This window comes from Athene cunicularia (genome assembly GCF_003259725.1).
Source record: "Athene cunicularia isolate RWA chromosome 1 unlocalized genomic scaffold, athCun1 chr1_part2, whole genome shotgun sequence".
Lineage (NCBI taxonomy): Eukaryota > Metazoa > Chordata > Aves > Strigiformes > Strigidae > Athene > Athene cunicularia.
The window spans coordinates 26,176,848-26,200,659 of NW_020799092.1; the positions used below are offsets into that span (position 1 = coordinate 26,176,848).

The 23,812-nt window shown below is 40.7% G+C and overlaps 1 long non-coding RNA gene across 1 annotated transcript in view; it reads right to left on the reverse strand.

Annotated features, from left to right (window-relative positions):
- Positions 1-23,812, reverse strand: part of LOC113491505 — a 118,642-nt gene that overhangs the window by 13,809 nt on the left and 81,021 nt on the right. Inside the window, exon 5 of the long non-coding RNA XR_003400424.1 lies at positions 5,501-5,578. This is a non-coding gene — a long non-coding RNA (uncharacterized LOC113491505). The remainder of the gene's footprint in view (positions 1-5,500; positions 5,579-23,812) is intronic.

Sequence of the window (23,812 nt, forward strand, 5' to 3'; positions counted from 1 at the left end):
TATATATATATATATATATATTTTTTTATATTTGAAAACTCATCTATCCTAGGCCTCACACGGCCTTGAAGCGCCATGAGTAAAACATCTTAGGAACGTCAATGTACAGCAAATGTACTTCCCATTAGCTCTTAACACCATAAATCTGAAATCCTTGATACTACTGCTAGAGCAGTGCTTCCACTCAAATCTTAAAGAAGCTTTAGACAAGACAGAAAGTCTCAACAGCAGTATACAAGACACTTACTTTTGCGTAGGAGAGACTTGTAAATGCATGTAGTTCAGAGGTCCTGCCCTTGCACATCAGTATTTCACTTACAATGGAATAATTTAAAATTACATTAAGAACTATAATCATATTCTACTATCATTTGCTTTTTCATATCCTCTGCCACGAGAAATAAGCTTGAAGAAAGACATCCAGCCCCAAGTGCACTATTCTGGGAAAGTTTAGATTTAGATGAGAACATTTATGTTCATAACGACATGATTTTTTTTAAGCCTAATTCAACATGAATAACTGGTTCAACTCGGTTTCTGCTCATTAGTGAGCAGTTGGAAGGAACTGGTTAATCATTGTTTGCCATCTGCTTTGGAGAATCAACACTGTACAGACCCTTTGCTGCAGCCAGTGTAAAACCACAGTGCACAAAGAGCACTGAAGGAAAATCCTGTTTTCAGCTATGGGTTGTTTTTTGTTTTTTTTTTTCTTCAGTGCACACTAAACTGGTAAGTATTTTGTGGTTAACCCCCTCTCACTTTCCTCTGGACAGTGGTCTCTGTGGTACATACCACATCATTTAGCAGTCCCTATGAAGGTACAGCAATAGTGCTGTGGAGAAGCGTTAGCGGTCTGCTCAGTAACAACTTACTCATGGAGAGCCAACCTATCAAGCCACAAGGTCACCTTTCAGAAGAAGGTCAGAAGGCTTCTGGCCACATAGAAGATGCCACCTGTGGACTTTCTCTAATCTACTTTGGTAGAACACAAATATAGAGAAATATTAGTGACATTATTAGCTTCAGCTTCCCCCCTGCCCCATCTTTCTTCACATATGAACAGTAAACTCCTATGCACTCCCCATTGAATTTCCTGGGCAAAACCAAAGGCAGCCCCTTTCAGATATTTGCAGTTCTCTCAGGAAAGCTCTAAATTCTCTAAAACTCTCCAGGCTGTTTTATTAAAACCATCTCTAATTTCTTCTAAACATACAGGTCAGGACTGACTCACTGACTGTCTCCTCACACAAAAAGTGAAAATGAAAGAATAAAATTGGTTGACTATCCATGCTACTTTCTGGCTTATCTTCCCCATCTGGGGGGACTGACAAGAGCTGTGTCATAATTAAGAGAGGGAAGGAAGTTTCCAGTTTTAGATTAGTTTTGGAATCCAGAATCTTCCTCAGAAAATGAGGAAAAATATATGTGAATGATGTAATAACATTCCACTTAAACATAGAAAGATTGGTGGGAAAAGGCACTTCATGAACTGAGGTTTTATTAAAATATACGTTGTTAAGTGGCAAAAATATTGGAAGAAATGCCGAGCATGAGAAAATCAATACTGCTAGGCTCACTCTCCTATCAAAGATCTAGCACTGGGGGCCATAATTCAGGTTATTAAAGTCTTTTTTCAAGATTGATTAAAGTTCATTTTAGTAACATCAGCAGGGAACCCTGGCTCCAACGATCTTAATATTGAAAGTGCTAAAGACTGCAGTCTTCCAGCAGAAAATAAAAGTGTGTTCCTCTAGGCCTTCTTGCAAATACAGAACTCACGGTGTATTCAATCATTACGAAGGCCTGTCAGCGAAAAATATTTTTCCTTTAAAAAAAAACCCCTCATAAAAAGAACACTGGGATATGTTCCCTCTGACTTCTTCTTGCTCAAGCCATAAACTTTAATCATCCTTTTCTTTGCAGATTTCCTGGGATATGTAACAACTGGGGAGATCTACTCCTGGAGATTTCTGAGACCCGCCAGTGGTTTGTAATTTGAGATAACTGGTACCAACAGAAGTCTTAGAAGGAGATCATCCAGTAAGTTTTTGGAGACTTTGGGGTTCAGGACCCACCACTGTCTGATGTGCACTATGGGACTTTCTGAGAGTACTGCTGGGAGTCCCCTCTCTTACAGCTCGCAGCAAGAGAAAGAAAGATCTAAAGAGAACAGTTTGCAGAAGAGCTGCACTGTCTTCCAAAAGCTCAGCAAAAGAAGTCTTTGGAACAGAGAAGAGAGTTCAGTTGGATTCATTTCACAACTGTACCACGTATTTCCTTCATGATCTTGGGCAAATACTTGGGTCGGGTTTTCAGAAAAATTAGTTCGTTTCTGCTGGTTTCTTTAGATGCTAAAATAACTAGTCAGACTTTCAAAGGCAAACTGCAACCCAGCTGTTGGTCTCCCTGAAAAATTTACAAGATGAGTTGACCTATGCCAAAATGCTTTTAAATATCTAGCCTAACTGTTGAGGCATCTTGAAGTATTCACATCTGTGCTTCACTTCCACCTGTAAAATATTATGTTCCTACCTCTATAAACTGAGGAGAACAAACTTGTAATATGTCCATGAACCAGCTTTGAGAATCTTCAGTGATAAGATCATGTAAGTATGTAGACTGATACAGGGAACCTGTTTCCTGGGGACCCATCTCCCACTTCTGGCTTTGATAAGAAGGGAACTGTGATTCTACAAACCCCGAACTCATGATCATGAGATGCCCCGGGAGGTTGCTCTAAACTCTGCGGAGAGTCTGGCCTTCAGGCCAACCATGGGAATGAGGAGGGCATTTCTCACTCCTTTCTTTAACTGAGACAAGTGTCCCCTCAAATGTGTCTGTTGAGTTCAAATGTTCGCTGCACAGGTTATTATTATACAGTATCTCAATATAAAGCAGAGGTATTTAGACCAAGATTTGACTTCCCTTCCTAAACTCAGCAATGTTCTTTGACAGGAACAATTAAGACCACATCAATACGGACATCTTACTCTATCTTCAAATTCCTAAAGGTGTCTTTAAATACATTGCATCTACCATAAAGGTCAGTAGCTTGCTTAAAATTTAACTGAAACATTTGGACTTGGATGTGTCAGGATTAAAGGACCCACTCCCAAGACCAAACTCCTGGCGTTCCATATCACCCTTGTAGCATTCCCTCAGAAGGAACACGGTGTTTCTTGAACTTATTTTTCCAGAACAATTTAGAAGCACTTTAATTCACTGCTCATTAGGGTGAGATTGACACAGGTAATGAGATGAAATAGCAGCAAAAGTCCTCTCTTTCATCCCTCAGCTGGGCCCAGCGGAAGCCACAAGCCGAAGGCCTCGCTAGCAGGAATTTCACACCAGTTGATGCCCCAGCCGTTTTTTCTAAGAAATTGTTACATTTGGTAAGTTAGATTTAAAAGACCCATCAGGAAGATGTATCAATAGTTTTCTGCAGACATGCCAGAGTAGAGGGAAAGCAGATTATTAATGCTAGAGTATCGCCCTTAAGCTGGGCAGGAATCAGGCCCAATAAAACATAAGGTGGGCAACGACCTTCAGTCTTTATCTGTGCCAAGACACAACTACATAGGCCTGTGCTCTGGTGGACAATACCCAAGGCAGACACAAGAAGTGTACACTCTGATTCTTTTCCTACGGATATAACCACATGAACGTCTTTGCTTGACGATCGTACATGTTTTACATCTATATACATATTCCATAAAAATCACCAGCCTTTCACCAGCATTCAACTCATTATCTACACTCCCCACATTACCACATCAACGTTTTATTTGAAGTATCAGTGATAGCATCCCATCAAAATTTAATAGCCACTTTCTATAATTGAAGCGTATTAACTCTTGGTTTCACCTATGCTAAGGTTTATCCTTCTCCTTCTTTTAAAATTCTAATGATATTAAAAATAAAATACCTTTCTAAAGCATGACTCAGAAATGCATAATACTCCTTTCTTCAACTCATGGTAAAGGAAACTGATACAAGCAGAAGAATTCTCTATTCCAGTCTATAGCTTTATACTGAATCTTGAGTGCCAAACGAACAGGGCTTTTAAAGAAAATGTCAACAGCTGTAAGTTACATAAGCTATAGTTAGAAAAATATTTTGCAAGGAAAAATGACAGATTCTGTCACTTGAGAAGATGATTTATACTTCAGTTTTAGAATGCAAGCAGCCAACATGTGACCTGACATTTACTAAAGGAAACCAAAGAGACGTTCAGCAAGGTTACAAAGGAAAAGCATTAATCGTCCTACACCAGCAGTTCCTCTCGGTACTACAGAAAGATCTGCAGAGTCTTCCTCTCAATATTATGCGAGAAACCAGAAAGAGAGATCACAATAACAGATCTCCCTTTTGGCATTTTGTGCTAACTCGCTCAATTTACGAAGGCCATCTGGTGCTGTTTACACTGGCCTTTTCGCATCGTGTCTCGTGTTGTTCTTTATGGACGAGCATGATTCACGGTTCACATTCACTATGTTACTTTGCAAGAGAATCTGATGGTTAAAACTGCGCCCAAAGAGTGTAGAGCTGTTGAGGTACACACTCCACACGTGCGAGAACACAGTGAGCAGGATACCAAAGGCAGGGATGTTCAAATAGGAAGGATGGCGGGTCAGGTGAGCTGGCCTGCAGTGCTGGGTCTATTATCTACTTGCTGTATGACTCGAAATGACTACATGAGCCCTTTGGGGCTCAGTTTTATCACTTGTTAAATGGAGAACGTAATTCCCTATCTCACAGTGATACTGTGAGGCTTATCCGTTAATGGGTTCAATGCTGGGCAGATGGTCAATACAAATTTTATGCATCGCTGAAGTAACATTTGACCTCAGAGCTTAGGTGGCATATAGCCTGGTTGTGCCAGCCTCTTAGCAGTCACTGTATAAATATTATACATCCACATTACAGAAAAGATTTGAGGGACCTGACTTGTTCGTAGTGCTGATTTTGCATTCCTCAAGTCCCAAATCTACAGGATGACAAACGTAAAAGAACGTATTCTTTAAATGCAGTGCAAAACAGGTACTAGCACATCTCCTTGTAACGGTTATAAACGACAAAAAAAAAAAAAAAAAAAAAAAAAAATATGCAGCCATTTAAATGAATCCACCAAACTCTTATATTAAAGTCTCAAGAATGACCACTGATAGCGTCTGGAGGGATTTCAGTTTAGTGGTGGGAGAAGGGTTGTTTTCACTGGCCTCTGACAAAAAAACAATTCATGAATGTGACTGCCATTTACCTGTAGAAATACAGCTACAATTCAGCACAGTAATGAGTTTAAAGGTATGTTTTAAGGATATTTATAAAGATATAAATACTTTGCTTACTCTGGCAATCAAACAGAAGAAAAAAGTTCTTTTCAAAACACCTTTTTCAAGGTTTCTGAGGACTATTTTTAAACTTTATTGCCAGAAGTAATCTACCACAAAGACCTAAGCACCAGCAAGAAATGAATCTCCAGTGTGACTGCTATGCATACCTTGTCATTTCCTCTGCACAGATGACCAATCTTCACTTCTTTCATCTTCTAACTTGGTTCCCCAGTAAGTCATTCTTTCTGTTTCAAAAAAGAATGAAGAAAAAAAAAAAAAAGAAAAAAGAAATGTACATTTTATCATTATGAGGAGACAAAATGAGGAACAGACATAGAGATACTCAATGCAGGCCTTCCAGTCTTTTCTGCAGGTGAGGAATATGCTTCAGTAGAAGGCCAGTGTCCCACTTCAAACTTATTTTGAAAGCCTTAACCGAGGTTAAGCGGGGCCAAGCAATTTTAAAGAAAACTTAACAGATAAAAAGATTTAAACCTTTAATCCTGAGTATCAGCCTTGTTTTTAGTCCTTTAAAATTACCGATTGGTAGTAGAAAGATTAAGTGTGCTCAGAGTCATCAGCCAAGTGTGGACATCAATACATCAGGTATGAATTATTCATGAAATGTAGTATTCGGCAGTTCAGTCTCAGTAGCCAGTGCTCGTAACATTTTGTGATAATGTATTTGTGCCAGTCATGCCTTTGCATGCGCTTTGTGATCACAGTCAAATATAGAAAGCACAGGTTTTGTTTTCTTGTATTGTGCCAGTGATAGAACCGTGGGGAACGTGAAACAACACCCTAGAAAAATTATTCTGGGTCATCCCCAAGAAGTGATGCTATGACTGTTCTCTGCGTACTCATCAGACCCCACGTTAAATCCCTTCACTTCTTATCGCTTCAAGTTTTCTCCAGTTAATTCTGCTGCTGTTTTTTGAAGAAAGGCTACTTTTCTCCACAACATCCTTAAAATTCGTCTATATCCAACAGCCCATCGAATCTTCTTGGAATACTCTTTTCCTCCAACAAAATTCACTTCCCATTTTGGCAGTCTCAATCTGTGACCACCATAATATGCAAGTGCTTCACAACTCCTGTTGAATGCCACCCTCACAACCTCACAGCAGAAAAATGATTGCCTTCATTTATAGAATAGGAAGGTAAAGAGACACGGAGAGGATACAGCTCACTTTAACTGTCTAAATTAAGATGACAGAACCATATATAGTGCCAGTAGATGAAGGGTTCTTCAGAGAAATCTGTCGTACATATCTCACATAGGTACCCTGAACCAACCCCTGAGGGGCCTCTCTCTTCTTCTCTCTCTATAGTAGCACCTTAGAAATATCAATTACATATACACGCACCTACATTAAATTTAAGTACAAGTGAATATTCTCTTCACTGCCAAGTCTAAGATCAAAGTCCTACAAAAGCATCCTAAAAATGAGGTTTGGGTTACCCACTGCGAGATACCTGGCCTTGGAATGAAATGCAGGAAGGCATCAGAGTTCCCCATACAATCTACAGGGAGAACTAAAGGCTTCAGACTGGTATTCCCATGCCTGGATATCAGACAGGTCTTCATACCAATGCCCATCCACTCCTCATGCCAACCCTCTCTTTCTGTGAAGACATCAAGTACGTTAGTGTTACAGTTTTTGTAAGTTGGGGTGTGTGTGTGGGGGTGTGTGTGTGTCCCACTTTGTTTGCTTTATGTCCCAAACTGATTTTCTATTTTTTCCCCCCTGTTTCAATATTGCATTTTCACTCCACAGTATACCTTTATACTTTTCCCACTTTTTTCCTTTGGTAACACTTTTCTCTCCTGTTGCTGCTTCCATAGTTCACCCAAGTACTAGAACAGTCTGTTGTTTTTTTGTTTTTTTTTTTTCTCAAAGCCACCGTCTTAGCACTGCTTTATTTTGCTTTAGCGGTCAGAGACCAGCTCATCTTCTTCTGCTCCTTTGGTGACATAATATTTCACTCTCTATTTAACTTTGAAATGTGCCAGTACATCTGTGTACCATTCTGAACAGCTGAGAGAATTTATTTTAAACTGTCACTCAGTTTATTAATAAAGAAGAAAAATGCACGTGTATATTTTTCCTTAAAATAGAATATAGGTACTGTACAAAAATGTACATGAAAATAATCTCAGCCTCAGTCAGACATGTGGCTAATGGGAACCCACAGGCAGAAAAAAGCCCAGACACAAGATGGGATAGAAATGCTACAGATAAAGAAACTCTTCAAACTTGACTGCCTTAAAGCTGTGTAAAGAATATGTGTTGATACAGTGCCATATTGAGATTTTATAGACATGGTTTTCAGACTATTCCATTATTACAGTAGGCTACAAACCTGCAGATGTTTAGACATGAAGAACTTTACTCAGTCGTGTCAGTGTTTTCATGACTGGGTCTTAAATTCCTTCTCCTGAGAGCTAGTAAGAAAACCCTCACTCTTAGATGTATCATAGAAGAGCAGCAGTTGCCAGATATTTCTGTTGAAAGATGAGAACGTACAACAAGAAACACCATATTAAACTCGTGTCTGTTTTCTGAACTGCACCATGCCCGTGCTTCAAGGACTTACTTAGCTATGGAATTCAAATTAAAGATGTGTTTATGTATTGTTCTGAATTGGGACATTACTGAACAATCTGGAACAATCAGATATATTGTTCCCCAAGCAACAAATGTGACCTTCTTCAACAAGAACTGTATTTTAATACTGTGAGTAAAAGCAAAAAGAGAAGGCAAACAGCGGGAGCGTGTTAACTACAGCAGTGGAGACAGCAAAGTGATCCAGCCTGAGAGCCACAGAACTAACAATAACGCATCTCTGGAACAGAGCAAAGTTGTCCTTTGTATTTAATATCTACACGCTGAAACAGTTAAGCAAGTCAACATCTAGGTTTAGCCAAAGACACAGAGCTGGTGTTTCCTCACTAATCCATCGCGCCAAAAGAGGTGCTAAAGATAACCTCAAGGGTTAATGGCTGGCAGTGGAGATCGGTGTACCTGTTTTAGCTTAACCTGAGTATATATTTTTGAAGGCCTACGGGATAAACCACCCTTTTACCATGGCAGGTTTCAATAGAACAGGATTGCTGTTTTAACTCATGCTCTTAAAAATGTAATTCCTATACACAATTCTTACACACACAATGACAGCAGTGCAGTGCAAAATGCCAAACACTGCACAACTGACACGTAATGGCCACTAAAACGGAAAAGCCACAGTTCACTGGATAGTGATGCAAGATGTTTACTTGATGGAAAGAAAGGAGAAATTATCCTTCTGACTGATTAAAACCCCCCCCAAACAACATGACTGACCAGAACCCCATTGCTGTTTTGGTTTTTTTTTTTTGACTACTTGAACAAGAGCATTCAAGGAATTTTTTGAGGACTTGCCACCAAGAGCAGTAGGTTTGAACCTACATTACCTCTTAGTTGACTTCCAGAAAGTGGAACTCCGTTGACCCACTTCTACATGAATTATTTTATTCATGCAGCAAAATATTAGTGAGCTGTAATTTACAGTGAGCCTTAACAAAACTACTGTGCTAATTTTCACAACTTTTACAGATTCTCCTTCCCTCCTCCTCCTCCGTGACTGCTGACCAATCTTTCTTGAGGAGTTTTAACATTTTTTCCTCTCTGATATTCAAAGATCCCTGTGTATGCCACCTGAGTCATGGAGTGAAAATATTTGCTTCTCTTAATTCCAAAATCTGAGATCGGAAATTAGCAGAAAATTCCTATAAAGAATTAAAAGCACTTGCTCTGAGTGGCTCTCTTTAGGGAAATCCTTCCTTTCAAAATCATACTCACTTATAGCAACTGGGTTTCAATAATCTATCACATGATGCTTTCAAAAAATTGCTTCTTTGTTGTCTTCCCATAGAAAAAGTCTTGCTCCAACTACTACTAAGAATACTAAAAGAAGTTCCTGAACTTACCCAAGAGCATTCATGTACAAAAAAATATCAAATGCTCATTTCTGTTTCACACGGACACATACTCTTAAACAGCAACCTACCGTTCTTGAAGTAGGAATCTGAGTTAACAAAAACTGATTTGAGCTCTAAATGGTCCTTGAACAATCTCGTGTCCTCAGTGGTAGCTTGATGGGTTTGATACTTTTTTAACTTTATAGGACTTTATTCAACTTTCAAGAAAATAAGGATCTCCTAAATATATCTTGGAAAACTGTAACTCATTTCTGCTGCACCTGTTCAAAGATAATCTTGGTGGAAGTAAGAGAACATATGAAAAGCATGACATAGTATTTGTGGTCAAACGCAGTTACATGACTGACACGTCGGAGATGAACCCTACTAAAATGCAACGGGTAAGGTGTTTTATCCTCACAGTAGGATCTCCATGAAGTGACATCACTAATTCCATTTTAGGAAAATGTTGGCTATCAATCTTTTTCGGAATAATCTCTTATTTGCCAAAAGACATCCTAGGTGTGGTAACTACAGCTATTTCCTATGCCCATAAGCTCCACAGCCTGACTGTGCAACTTCACTAAAACACTTCTGTGCAAAATGCAAATTTTTTGTGGCACGACGACACTTCAAGCAACAATAGAAAATTGCTTCTGCAGTCAAAGTCTTCAAAACACCTGCAAAGACCAAAATAATGGGGTTTATGCTGAAGTAATAAGGAAACAATCAAGGCAAATCAGAACCATTATGTAAAGAAGCAGGTTACTAAAAATAATTAAGACTGGGTTAGTTATTGATTGCAATTTGAACAACCTTGTGTTTACTGTCACTGAAGACGAGTGCTCATACAATTAGATCACTTGCAAACGGCTGGAATACATGGACTTAACCCCGTTTGACACGATGCACTGTGCAGGCCCATATGCTAAAATATGGTATTGTGAATCCAGTCATACAAATTGCAGGTTTTAGTGTAAGAATGCTCCAGCCTACGGCAACTGTAGTCCAGAGTGATTTCCCACGTGCAGTACAACCAACAAATAACCACAGCACTTCTGCCTATTTATTCCATATACATACCACTTGTATTTTTTTTTCATAACTACAGTCTACTAATCCCTGCTGGAAACAAGACAGTAGGACAGACAGACCCTTGGTCTGGTTCAGACTGTTAATTCTTAAATTCTTATGATTTCTAATCGAGGAGACTGTGTTTCTCAAAGTTTTGTTTAACATACACGCATATTGAAGTTGCCACGACTTCTCGGGTTGTAATAATTCACAATCAAATTCTGCAACATCGTCTAAGCAGGAAGAACATCCCTGAAGATGGAGAAGTGGTGAAACAGAAGAAGAGCTAATTCGGTTCCTCCAGTGCCTGATTCACTGCAGCACATTTCACAGCAGAACGCGTCTACTGTCACCCATCAATATCTAATGCTCGGATTCAGACCTTACTGAAAATTTCCATGAAAAAAGCCTTCAAAACAAAAATAAGACAAAGACATTATCAACTGGGAAAAAAATTCTGAAAATTGTGAGCGCGACAGCAGACGTGCCTGCTTACAGATTATTTCACTCCATGTGTGATGTACCAGGAGCCACACAACTCCCGGCCCGGTGTCTCGCAGGACCGACCGCCGAGCCTCAGAACATCAGCACTCTGGGGCGTCTTTGGGGCTGCTTGGGGCCAAGCGTACTTTCCGTGAGAGCTGTGTGAAGCAAACCTACTGCTCTTTTATGCAAAATATGGCAAGGGCCTAGAAGAAGCTCTGACACACGTGATTCCCAACGCGTTGGTCAGGAAAACCAAGCGAGGTAGCCAGAAAGTACAGGTCTCTGCGGGTAGGCTAAGGTGTTGTGGTGAAGCAGCTGTTGTGTCTGATACTGCTTCTCATCCGTTTTCTGTCTTTAACAAGATATGTCACTTCTGAGGTAAACTCATATTCTGGAATGTGCTGAACAAATCACAGAACCACACAGAATCCCAGAATCACTGAGGTTGGAAAAGCCCTTGCAGCTCCTCCAGCCCAACCATTAAGCCCACACTGACCGTTCCCAACTCCCCCAGATCCCTCAGCGCTGGCTCAGCCCGACTCTTCAACCCCTCCAGGGATCCCGGGGACTCCCCCCTGCCCTGGGCAGCCCATTCCAACGCCCAACAGCCCCTTCTGCACAGAAATCCTTCCTCAGAGCCAGCCTGACCCTGCCCTGGGCAGCTTGAGGCCATTCCCTCGGGGCCTGGCGCTGGGGCCTTGGCTCCAGAGACTCATCCCCATCTTTATTTTCATAGTATTTCATAAAAGGGGGAAAATTTATCTTAGAGTCATTTTGCTGTTAAATGATTTATTAGAACTCAGAGCCAAAGCAGGTAAAAGCACTAAGGACGTGCTGCATCTTTCAAAGAATTCAACGCTAAGTGGAGTTAAACTCTATAGGTGAACAGGAGGGTTGAAGTGTGAGAGGAGCAGAGTTTTTCCAATCAAAAAAATATTTCTCACACGCACATCAACGCAGTTTTCTGCATCAATACCTGAAAAATGAGCAGGCATTAAAGAAATCCACACTTAAAGAGACTGCTAATGAGGTTACTTCTGTTATCACAAAGTCTGGATTAGCCAATGAATCTTTCAAAGTATCTAACTTGAAAAATGGTGTTTGGCAAAGTCCACTGACATCTGCCACAACTTTATTTAGCCTTCTACATTCCCTGGAGGTACTGCATAGGAGCTGCTCCGCAGTACCACAGTAGAGCAACTGCAGACAGAAGGGAATGTAGACAGACATGCAAAGTGTTTAAAATAGGAAACACAGCCTCTGTGCGGAGGGCTAGTATAACAGGTGTATATATATTGGGAGCTTATATTAATGAGGCTTCTGTTACACATGTACGAGGCTGCCGGCAGCCTTTTCAGGAGTAGATGGGTATTTTGGTTAAAGTCAGACAGAGTAACCTCATAGTAACCTCTAGTCTGGCTCAGAGCCACTAGGGAGAACTCTGAAGGACTGTCCCTTGGTGCTGCATTGATTAGATTTCTTCCCATAATACGTGCAGTGTTTTTGCTCAGTAAACCTTACTAACAATTGAATCAAGAATAAAGAGTGAGAGGGGAAATAAAAGCTGATCTCCATGTGAAAATGGGCCATAAAATTAACAAGGTTCTCAACATCAAGTAATTCTGTCTGCTCTACTGTGGCCAGAAAATCAGAGCCTGTAAAATATGTAAGCAAGCAAGGAGAAAAAAAAACAAAACAAAATTTTTCCCAGAATTTATACAACATCAAAGTCGAATATTTAAACACAGAACACCTAAGAAATCTAAAAGCTTAACTTACCTTACTAACATTTAAATATTTCCTTGTCCATATATTGTACATGCATCATTTTGGGATACTAGTTATGTTGGCAAATGCACATTTTCCACAATCGTTTATGGAGCTGCGGAAATGTTAATATACAAGTTTCCTAATTTCCATGTCTTGCAGCATCAACAGTGCATAGAAAGCACCTTTATAAAAAAAAAAAAAAAACCACAACAAAAAAAGCCACACGCTTTTAAATAAAATGCGGATGATATACTGGGATCTAACAAGTCTACGGTGGATTCATTTTTTTTTCATCTAGCTGCTGGACACTGGAAGTCCCCTGTTGTCAGCGTGGCTGATTTATTATTTCAGTGAAGGCAGACCGAGCCTGTCCAGCAGGAGACATTTGGAATGTATGATACTTTAACTACAGTTGTAAACAAACTTTCACGGAAAATTTTCATGTGAATGAGAAGTTGCAAATGCAAAGATTCAGCACAAAAGTCTCTCAGACTTGCTGAATTCTTTAATGAAATTTCAGTCCTTCGTTGTTTTGCTGCATGCTAAGCTGCCTCCTCCAAAGATAGCCCAACAAAAGGCTGGCCTGGTAGAAAACCAGCTATCTGCAAGGTTTGGAGGTAATTACCAATTTTTTTTTTTATTATTATTTTTTTTTTCTAGAATGATCCTCAGTTGCTAAAGAAGAAACCAAACCCCAAATCATGTCATTGGAAAGACAACTGCAACACTGAACGTTTCAGATAAACAGCCCATTCATTTAAGAAAGGAACACCATTTTCTATCAATAATGAATCACCTGAGTTCTGAATAACAATTATAACACTCACCTACCTGCTAATTCATGTAAGAAAAACTATGATCTTTCTAATGTAAACATAACCTATTACCAAGTATTCAAGTAGGAAGGATGAATAGGATCGTCATGACTTCAACTATCCACACCGCACGAAAAACGATAAAGTCAGTAAATTAAGTATTTTGTAATATCCAGAGTAAGATGGGAACATAATACACAGGATTGCCTTAATAAAGCACATGAGAATACATAAATAATTAATTTCTATCTTCCCTAACAACACAAGTGCTCTCAGAATGGTCTGTTATCCAAAAATGACCAATATGGATAGGAAGGCTGGTATCACATGCAGTGTAATTTTTAAAGGTTTATAGCTGTATCTGGATACCAGACTAGATCTTAAGCTACACATGTTATCATAACCGGGACCTGACAAAGTAGAAGCAAAAAAAAAAAAAAAAGTTTGAAAACATGAAAACAGGCGTCTAATATCAAAGGGAAACAATGGTAATGACCTTTAAATACTGGCATTTGTTTGAGGGCTTCTCCCTGAGATCTTTAGAATGAGCGACTGGTAAAGTCATGTCAAGAAGCAATAATCAGACAAAAATGTACCCAAGTAAAAAGTCGTCACTACAAGAAGCCTAACAAAGGCGATGCTGAACACGAACTACCCTTTGTGCCATGGAAACACGGGCGCTGTCACTTTTACAATTTTGTTTAAAAACCCGATCTGATCATTTCTGACCCTTTGATATTAACTATGGGAAAGGAGCGAAAGCTGGCCATTCACCTGGCACTAGCCTACATTCCTAGCCACCGCTGATCTCTAACGTCCTTCTGAGTGTCCAAACACCGTGCAAACTAATTGTTTGCAAACTACTTGCAAGAACTTGCAATCTACATTCAGAGGAGAAAGGTCTCACTTAAAAATTTAAAAAATAATAATTACAAAATAAGCCCAAGCATCTTCATGAAAGAAAATGAGTTGTTTTCATGGAGGTTCTTTATGTGTTTTGGAGCTTAAAACAACCGTGTGGTAAATATATGATACATTTTGCACAAATGGCACTTTAAATATTCAAATACAGCTTAAGTGTTTGAGTATCATGACCTTCCTATGTCCAACATCTCTTTTTTCAGAAAAAAGTTCAGAAAAGAATCAGACTCTTGATATACTCCACTGTGATAGTCTGTCCTCTACCACTCAAACAAGTAACACACAGAACTCTGGGATGAATTACAACACACCCAGAAACAACACACCCTACTAAGAGGACTACTAAGTTTTTCATTTACGCCAGAAGTACTAAGTATGACGAACTAAACGCATATATGCACAAGTATTAAACCCAAGCTGCTTCCGCAAACCTCCAGGAAAGGCAGTTTTGTACGGAAACAGAAACTGCAAAACTTTGCAGGGAGCCTACACAGTTTTTCACGCTCTCCACTGCCCCGCGTTCAGGGAAACTCGAGGCCTTTCCCTGGCATTGGGTAGAACAAGTCAACAGCCCTTCTTGGGAGTTACTGGAAAGCTGCAGACCTCATCTGAGGGATCCCAAACGAGAGTTATTCGCCTATTCAGTTGTAGGATGCATTGTTCCTACGTGTGCTCTGCTGCTGGAGTACATCACGTCTGCTACCTGGAGTGTTGTGGCCAGCACTGTCCTCCAGAGTTCACTGCATGCTCCCATGTGCCATGAGGATAACAGAAAGGACAGTGCAAGCCCTATTTTCAGTTTCTGTCAACTCTGAATACAGTCTGTGACATTATGCTAATGAGAAATAGGCAGGTCATGAAAAATACATACAGATAACTCACCCCCAAGCACTTTAACTACCACACAGAGACTCAGTCTTCCTTTCTTCTTGGAGTGTCTGTCTACAAGGCACACTCTTGTGGCTCACGCACTGTAATGTGATGTAGAAGAGTTCAACTGAAAAAGGATGGCAATAAAGTTCTGACAAAAGAGATGTCTGCTCTGGATCATTCCACCAGCAAATGGTGTTTCCAAAAACTATGTGTGAAACCCCATATAGCTGTTTTCCAAATGTCAGCAACGCAGATGCATCTCAAGGAAGCAGCAGAACATGCTTGCTGCCTGTTAAAATCAAGTATGTAACAGGAAAGGACCTAGCAGACCAGACAAACACAAAATACAAGCCCTCGTTATTGCTACTTTTAAAAAAAAAAAACCCAAACCCTTTGAGATGTTGCCGAAGATAGGGCTTATCAAAACGGTAAACATTTTAAAGAAGTCTCCACATGAATGTTTGTATTCTGCTTGCTGAGGCAGCTGTCCCTAGGAAGAATGTATTTACACGTAAAACCCACTAAAATATGCTATTACAGTTATGAATGCACAAGGCTAGGGAGTACTATCATAACTGCCTTGTAGTTCCAAGGTGGTTATTTTGAATTAACGGAAAAACACTTATTAATCCCCCAAGGAACCTAGACTTCAGACACAGAGTGAAAAAAAAGCTCTTCTGTTAGAGGAAAGCAAACCTTATTAACTCCTAGTTACACCTTCAGAGAACTGACTGGAAATCCAGGTGTCTTATCTCTCTAAGCTATGATCTGAGTCCAGATCATTTGCGTCTTTGTCTCCTATTTCACCTCCACTAAACTCGCTCTGCACCGAGTTATTTTGCGTAACATAAATACCTATTTGTGGAGGCTACTCTTCAACCGAAACCGAAAACCTCTTTCAGAACTTCCCCCTTTATTTATTGTTGGGGCAACAAGAATGTTTGAAATAATTTCATCCTTCATGTCAAATGATTTGGGGCGGTTTTGGTCCAATGCGATGGTCCTACCAGTTTGAGGACTTAAACCATCGCTGTTTCTTGCTGATCCTTTAAGAAAAGCAAAGCCTTTGGTCAATACGATGGGTGAGGGTCAGTCTCAGAAACTGAGTGACCCAAGAAAAAGCTCACTCGTGAGAAAATCCACACGGAGGTGAAAATATAGGTAATATAGGGGTATGCTCTCACTGTAGTAATTTGCTGGAATACGGTGCTGAGACTTTTATACTCAAGATGTGTTAAAAATCCTCCCAGTTAATGCACCGTTAACAGGACTGAGTCATGTAGTTCACATTTTTATCAGTAACAAGTGATAGATATATTTGCAGCATACTGGAGGAACTTCACAGTAATTTATAAGCACTATCGATAAGGAAGCATTAATCCTTATTTTGCAGGTGAAGAACATATGTACAAGACACACCTCTGTGCTTTTGTGTGAATCACTGCAGCAGAGGCAGAAACTGAACCTGAGTTACCTACAACCTCTATTAAATACATCTGTAGGAACATCCTTCTGAGAGAGCAAGGTAGACACAGAAAGATGTCCTGAGAAGAAAACAGATCGAAGTGATTTTTCAGTGTAATCCTCTGACAAGAAAGTCTAGCATCGGTATGGAACTCCCACCTCAACAGTCAAAAGCAAAACTCAACAAAACCCAAGAAGAAAACAGCCCACGCTGTATTTCTACAGAGAACTTCAGTCAAGTGTGGCAATTTCTGTGTCCCTCCTTGCCCGGTCTGTAACAGCAATCAGTTGTCTTTGGAGGACTTACTCCCTGACGTGTAATTCCAGATTTTTCCTTGCAGTTTTGAGATTGTGCTGTACATGTACGGGTGAGAAAGAAAGGAAGAGTGACTCTACAGAAGGAGTTTCAGATGCTTTTTTACTGCCGTACACACGGTTTGCTGAGGTGTTTGGCACTAAGGGCGCAACGTATTCAAATGATTGATTGATTGCATTTTAAAAACAGAAGTACTGTTCTGATACCGGGATTAACTATTATCATTAAGATATGGCAGAATTTTAAACAGCTTTGAAGCTGCACCCTACTGTGAACGTAAAGCGTCCTTCCCCACCCCCCCTTGCCCACGTTATACACACAAAACCGAGTTTTTCGTAAGGGAAGCGAGGCAAAGCCCCTAAACTTCACTCCTCACACACCGAGTACTGAATCCACAGGACCACAGTAACAGCTCCGGAGTGTCCTTTCAATTCCCATCGGGAATTTTTCATTTGCTTTCAGCAAACTTGTGGCCTCCCCCCCTCCTTTTTTTTTTTTTTTTTTTTTTTTTTTTACGTTACGTGTTGCTCTACGGGAGAAGCTTAATCGTGGCTATCTTGAAGGTTCGTATTTTTAAATATCCTTATATATTCTGGATCAAATCTTGGTTATCGAAGGGGCTGCAAATAATCTTTGGAATAGAGGGTGTAATTTGGTGGCCTGTTACAGCGTGAGCAGGTTCTGATTCAGAGCTGGGTGAGCGACTGCGGCTACAGGGAGACCCTGCCAGCAGCACGTTCGTGCCAATAGAAAAGAACAGTTGATGGCATCTACCCAAGGTCAGCTCCTCAAATTCGGGAGCTGGTTTTCTTCCAGACACTGTAAAGTCGCTTGTTTAAATGCAGCCAGTCGGCAACAATTAAGCGTCTAAATAAAACATGCAGATTTTGTACTCCTTTTGAAATCTCCTCCATGCCATGCTGTTTATTTTCTATTTCTCACAGTCTTCATTATCCAACAATCAGGCTACAAAATGGCGGTCAGAGTGAGGCAGACATTTTGTAACTGTCTCATTAAAAGCCTAACAGAACAATGAAAACGCACCGGATGAAAAGCAGCAATCTGAGGAGCCAAAAGGAGCGCTACGACGACCGAGCTTTTCAGCAAACCCTTTCTCTCATTTTGTAGCAAAGTTAAAACAAAGCCACGCTGAGAAGCAACCTGTATTTTACCCCCGTGCAGGCAAAATACAGCCTAGGGTGGCCCTTTTCAAACACTTTCACTGCAGCGAGTGCAGCTCGTCACCTATGTGAGCAAAGACTCCTCTGTGCCCCTGTCTACTGTGTGCCATATGGACTCAAGACCACCCATTGACAGTGACTCAGTCGCTATAATCTTAACCACATTCTTCCCTTGAAAGTCCAGACACTAATGTTTTCTATTACAGCTCCAGGAGCTTTACAGTCTTCAGCCACAGCTTTTAAAGCACTTGCAACAAAATCAGCAAACGAACATTTAAAGAATGGAGCCTACACCTCCCATCTCTGCAGAGAGCTTTTCATTCAGATTTAACTGTCTCATGTGTAATAAGCTAAGGACAGCAAAAGCACAACAAAGTGATACCGTATCTGATTAAAGCAAAAAGCCCCAAGAATTAATAAGCCTGTTCTTTTCTTTTCTTTTTTTTTTTTTTTTTTTTAAATTGTGTGCCCACCAGACTGCTCGTAGAAGTAGTAGCAACTGATGTATCCTCAGAAGCAAATATGCAAATCTTTAGGAAAAACTGCAAAGCACATGCTACTCATTAAAGATTCAGGTACCTGCCAAATTTCAGGTTTAGAGATTCAGACATTTTTAGACTGTTCCCTGAGAAAAAAGAAAAAAAAAAAAAACCAAACCAACAACGAAAACAAACCCACCAACCTACAACAACTTTGAACACAGAAAAACTATGGGTTTTTTACACTCTCCTATAAATAAAAAATGGCTGAGGGGATTTTGCTTACATTTTTTAATGATATAAAATGAGAAAAGCAGCTGGGCTGATGTTAAATTTGAAAAGGGGGATACAGGTTTAAAAAAAACCCACTCTGAAATTATCTAAAGAAAAATATAATCATTATACATTTTAATGCAGCTTTGATTTTGAGGGACTAGAAATATGGAACTTAACAAAACAGGTAAGGAATAATTACACAGGCACGCTGGAAACACAGGCATTAGATAGCGACACTAGCATTAGAAGAGATTAGGCTGAAGCAATGCATCTGTTCCCTCTTTTCTTACAAAAACTCACACTCCAGTGTGGTGCTGCTCCTTGATAGCCAATGAACCAGGTTAGGGAACAGGGAACAGAACGGGAAGAAACGCCTGGCCCTCGACAGCCAAAGTCAGGGAACCCTTCCCGGAGCGCAGGTGGCAGAGTGAACCAGCTACCTGGAAAAACAGCCTTTTGAAACTTTATCTCTTGGTGGTAAATGGAAGAAAGCTGGTGTGCCCGACTGTGTTGAGAGAAAACCCCCAGAGAGAACAGGGGAAAAATGTTCTCAGAAAAGGGAAAGATCTAGCCTATAGTTTACATACGACTATGACACATTTGCCATGTGAGAAATTTCCAAGCTACTCGCTGACCCTTCCCTTACAAGCAGCTAAGACATAACAGCAGGTGAAAGGTGATTTTTTTTTTTGGGGCCACCTAGACTTGTGGTATATATAAAAGGCGAGGAGGATAATTATTACCACAGCTCGTAGCCTCGGCAGAGCCTGAGCTGCCCGGGACAGGCACATGTGCGATGCTCTCAACATATGGTGGAGGTCCCACTCCAGGCTGTGCTACAACAAGCCCTGAGAGAGACGTGTCTGAGGAGTCCAGCTGCTGAACGCCCCCCTCCAGCGCTCGCGTGAGGCTGTCTCTCACAACACAATATAACCCTCTGTGTTTTAGGGGAGATGTTATTTCTCCCAGACGTATTTTGCAGCGTCCCGTATCTTTGTGGTGGGGTTAGCAATCTGCTGCACTGCTGTGACGACAGGTGGGATGGCTCTTTCAAAACTTGAACAAACCTGCCCAAACCCGGATGTCTGCCAAGCTTACCACACAGATGCTACGTTCAAAGGTTATGACCCAGCACTAAACCCACCGATTTGAAAGCAGCGCCAATTATACTTGTCCTTTCCTTTTGTTACAAAACCCCCAAATCTGGAAAGAATTCTGAGTTCAGGCCAAAGTTCACAAAGAAGCTCCCTAAGGGTCGTGATCCTTCAGAGTTAGGCTAACTCCAATCCAAGCTGGGAGAAAAAAAAGCTCTGAGTTAACACAAGGTTTCACACGGGAAGTGTGGGAAACTCGTGGTTTGACAAGATTTCCTTGCAAAGCCAGGTGAAGTTCAGTGGTTTCTGTGATATTTCACGAAGAGTGTCTGGGTGCCTTTGAACTTGAAACTCAAAGCAGAATCCAGCAGCTGCAAACTTAAACAAAGCAAGACAAAGATTAAGAAAAAAAATGTTTGCATCAGCTCCTGGGAAGAATATACTGCGTTTCACCTGCTGACATTTGAAAAAAGCAAAGTCTACACACCCTACTGTTCAATTTAAATGAGAACATTAGGGAGGTACAGTAGAGGCGCAGATGCACTAGACTTTTGACTGAAGTGAGGTACCTGTGGGTGGACTGCAGAGTCCCTGTCTACATTGCTGCCCACTGCTGTTCTTGCAACTACTCACACTGATTTCTAGAAGTTACACGATGCCATCCCCACAGGCTGCACCACGGCCTCTTTTCTAGAACCACCAAAGCTACCAAGGCTTCCTTTCAGCAATCAGGAGGGAACGAAAGAGAAGTTGGTTCTAGCCCTTAAATTTGGAGATTCGGTATTAAAAAAAGAACCACATGGGTTTAAGGTTTGAAGCAGTATTTGTCTTCAAGCAGCACTATTCAGACATCTCCTCTACAACTGCAAGCTTTCAAGCTGATGAAACAAACGGCTTGGAGTTACTTCCATGGGGGGTGTTATATTAGTTCACAACAGTGTGAATCTCTGTGGTATTTGGAGCCTGTTAGCGGGCTGATGCAGAACACTTCCAGCATCTTCTGGTCACAATAAAGAGCAGCTTGTAAACAAGAGAGGGAAACCAATGTGTAAGAATGTCATCTGTGTGGGCACCAGTGGTCCAGAGCCACGTAACTTATCAGCGTTGGTTTCCTATGTTAGGACTGGAATAATCATACCCTGTTGGGAATTCATAATATTTTCTGTTTTGAAAGGGCTTTTCTTAATAGCACTGAAAACAGGAGAATCTACATGCAGCACATACAGCTGTAAGGAAAAAAAGTGAAAACTGATGTAGGCATGCAGGAAACAAAAGAAGAATAAAGGACTGTAGGCAAATAAAAGAGAAAAGGTAAAAAAGGAAAGGAAAAGCAAGATGATTACAGACAATAAAGACTGAAAAACATTGGGAGAAAGGTTTAGAAATCATACTGAAAAACAGGCAACGGGGATAAAAAACTAAGCATGTTAATTATGAGACACATTTCTTCAACACATTATTTTTTTTTTAAGTGGAGTAAACTTTTTGTGCAGTAAAGAAAGTATTGCTTAATTTTGATTCTACTGTTAAATCATTAGAGAAAGAGGAAAAAAATCCTAAATTTTGTCAGCACAGTTTTGGTCTATGGGGTTCCAATTCTTTGGTGAACCATTCCTTAACCACTTGTAAATGCTGGAAATTATATATATATATATGCTGACCCTAGACTAATTTCCCCTGCTCCCCCCAAGTCTCCAACTACCCTTTAAACACAGAAAATTAACCATTTATATTAAATAGTTAATCAGATCACCTCAGGGTCATTGCAGCATTCTCCCTAATGATGTAGTTTCTGCTTAAGACTGAGTGAAGTTTTGGAAAAGCAGAGAAATATTTTGCAGAGACTCACAAAGTATCACATCTGGCTTTTTATTATATACTCCTGTGTCTGTTTTTTAAGAACTCTGTTTCCTAATGGAGGAGCTTAATAGTTATACAGACAAGAGAGAGTCAAATTGATACAGCTGTGAGCATATAAATGCTGTGGGTTTTGATTGTGACCCTGGATGATACTAAAGTTGTAGAAATCATCTGGAATAAAAGGAACTACAGCAACAACAAACCCCAGAGTGCTTTCTTGCTAGTTTAAAAAGCACTGGATTTATCATTATGACCTAGCGCATCTCTTTATATACATTCCTCTTCTCTTCATCATTTATGTAAGACCAGTTGCCGTGACAACTAAAAGAATTGTTTTAATAAAGCAATGTCCCCCTATATTTTAAATACTGCAGGCTCCCGAGACAAAGAAATCCACCCCACAACTTCAAAGCTACAAAAAACAATACACAACACAAAAAGAAGCCGAGGAAGAAAAAGGAAAACTGGCATACCAAATGAATTTGGCACGGAAATAGTATTTCTGGTCCACAACTCCAAGCACACGCTTACTGCTTATTATAAGCTTTACTGCCGATACCTCCCACACCCCTAACTTCTTCTGCATCCCTCCCCACGGCAAACCAACCCAAACCTGCGCCTCTTAATTGGGTTCTAATGAAATAAGCGTAACACAACGCCCAATACAAGTATTGTGAGGATACAGCCTTAAATGCGAAGAGCTCTACACCTACTGAGACCGAGGCACCAGCTAAAACCTGATGTGAGGCAGTGACGAAAGGCTCGTGGATTGCCAAGTGAAAGCAGATCCCGTGCGTCTGCGCAAACAGTCTTCAAACAAGACTACACAGACGGCCCAAAGGAGGTTTGTCTTTGCTGGATCAGGTTCTTGCAGTGTTAAGTAGCAACCTGAAAGTTTACTCTTAATTACAAGAGACACGCGGGTGTACCGGTCAGCACAAATGACCAGAGCTTGGTGGGAAATTCTGGGAAGGAAAATGTGAACATCTTGGTTCACTGGAGCGAAACCCTCATTCTAAATTCTCCCTGAGTGTTGCTATTCTTCAGCTAGGGACTTCTGTGTGCTCTGTGCTGCCCCGGGGTGACAGAACTCTACCTACTCCACCAAGTTATTCAGACCACGAATAGTTAACAGAAAATGCACAAAAGGGAACAATCACGCATTGTCAAGGGAGATGAAATTAAATATCCCAACAGACATTCCTGTTCATAAGACATTCTGGCCAACAGGCTTCCTCAGATACTACGGTGATAACAGTATAATTAGTTTCATTATTAATGCTAATTCAATGGGAATTTAACGGAATAAATAGTTCAGATGAGCAATTTCTTTGAGGAGTTTTGGGCTGGCAACAGTAACATCTGTCTCTGGGTAAAGCGACAACAGCTTAAACTTCAGGTTTGCAACCTCTGCAACATTAGGCATCACATTACTAACCCAGAGCTGGGTAATGATTCTCCTGCCAACCTTAATGAGCTTTCAGCTACCTAAGCGGGCTTCAAGCTTAACGAGCACAGGTAGTCCTAGCAGCAGCGTGGGGTTCGCAGGGGACGGGTTTATCTGCCTTAGAAGCTGATCTCTTGTGCTGTCACATCCAGCCAGCTCCTGGGACCCAGACTGGCTGGCCAGAAGCTGGTTCCTGCTAAGACACCGCTCCAGCTCAGGCTTCAACCTAGTTCTTACTTGTGTGACAGTGACTACACGGAAAACCAGCGCTCGGACTACCAGGATGATTTGATTAGCGGCACAGCATGACTGGATTAGCAGCTGATGCACTGTGTTAACTCAAGTTTGAAGTCTCTCGCCACTTCTCTGTTTTATTACCAATTTAAACGTCAGTAGCACTTGTTCTTTTAAAACAGGCTCCCAAGGGACTAGCTGACTCAAGCAAAAAGCACCACGCCACAG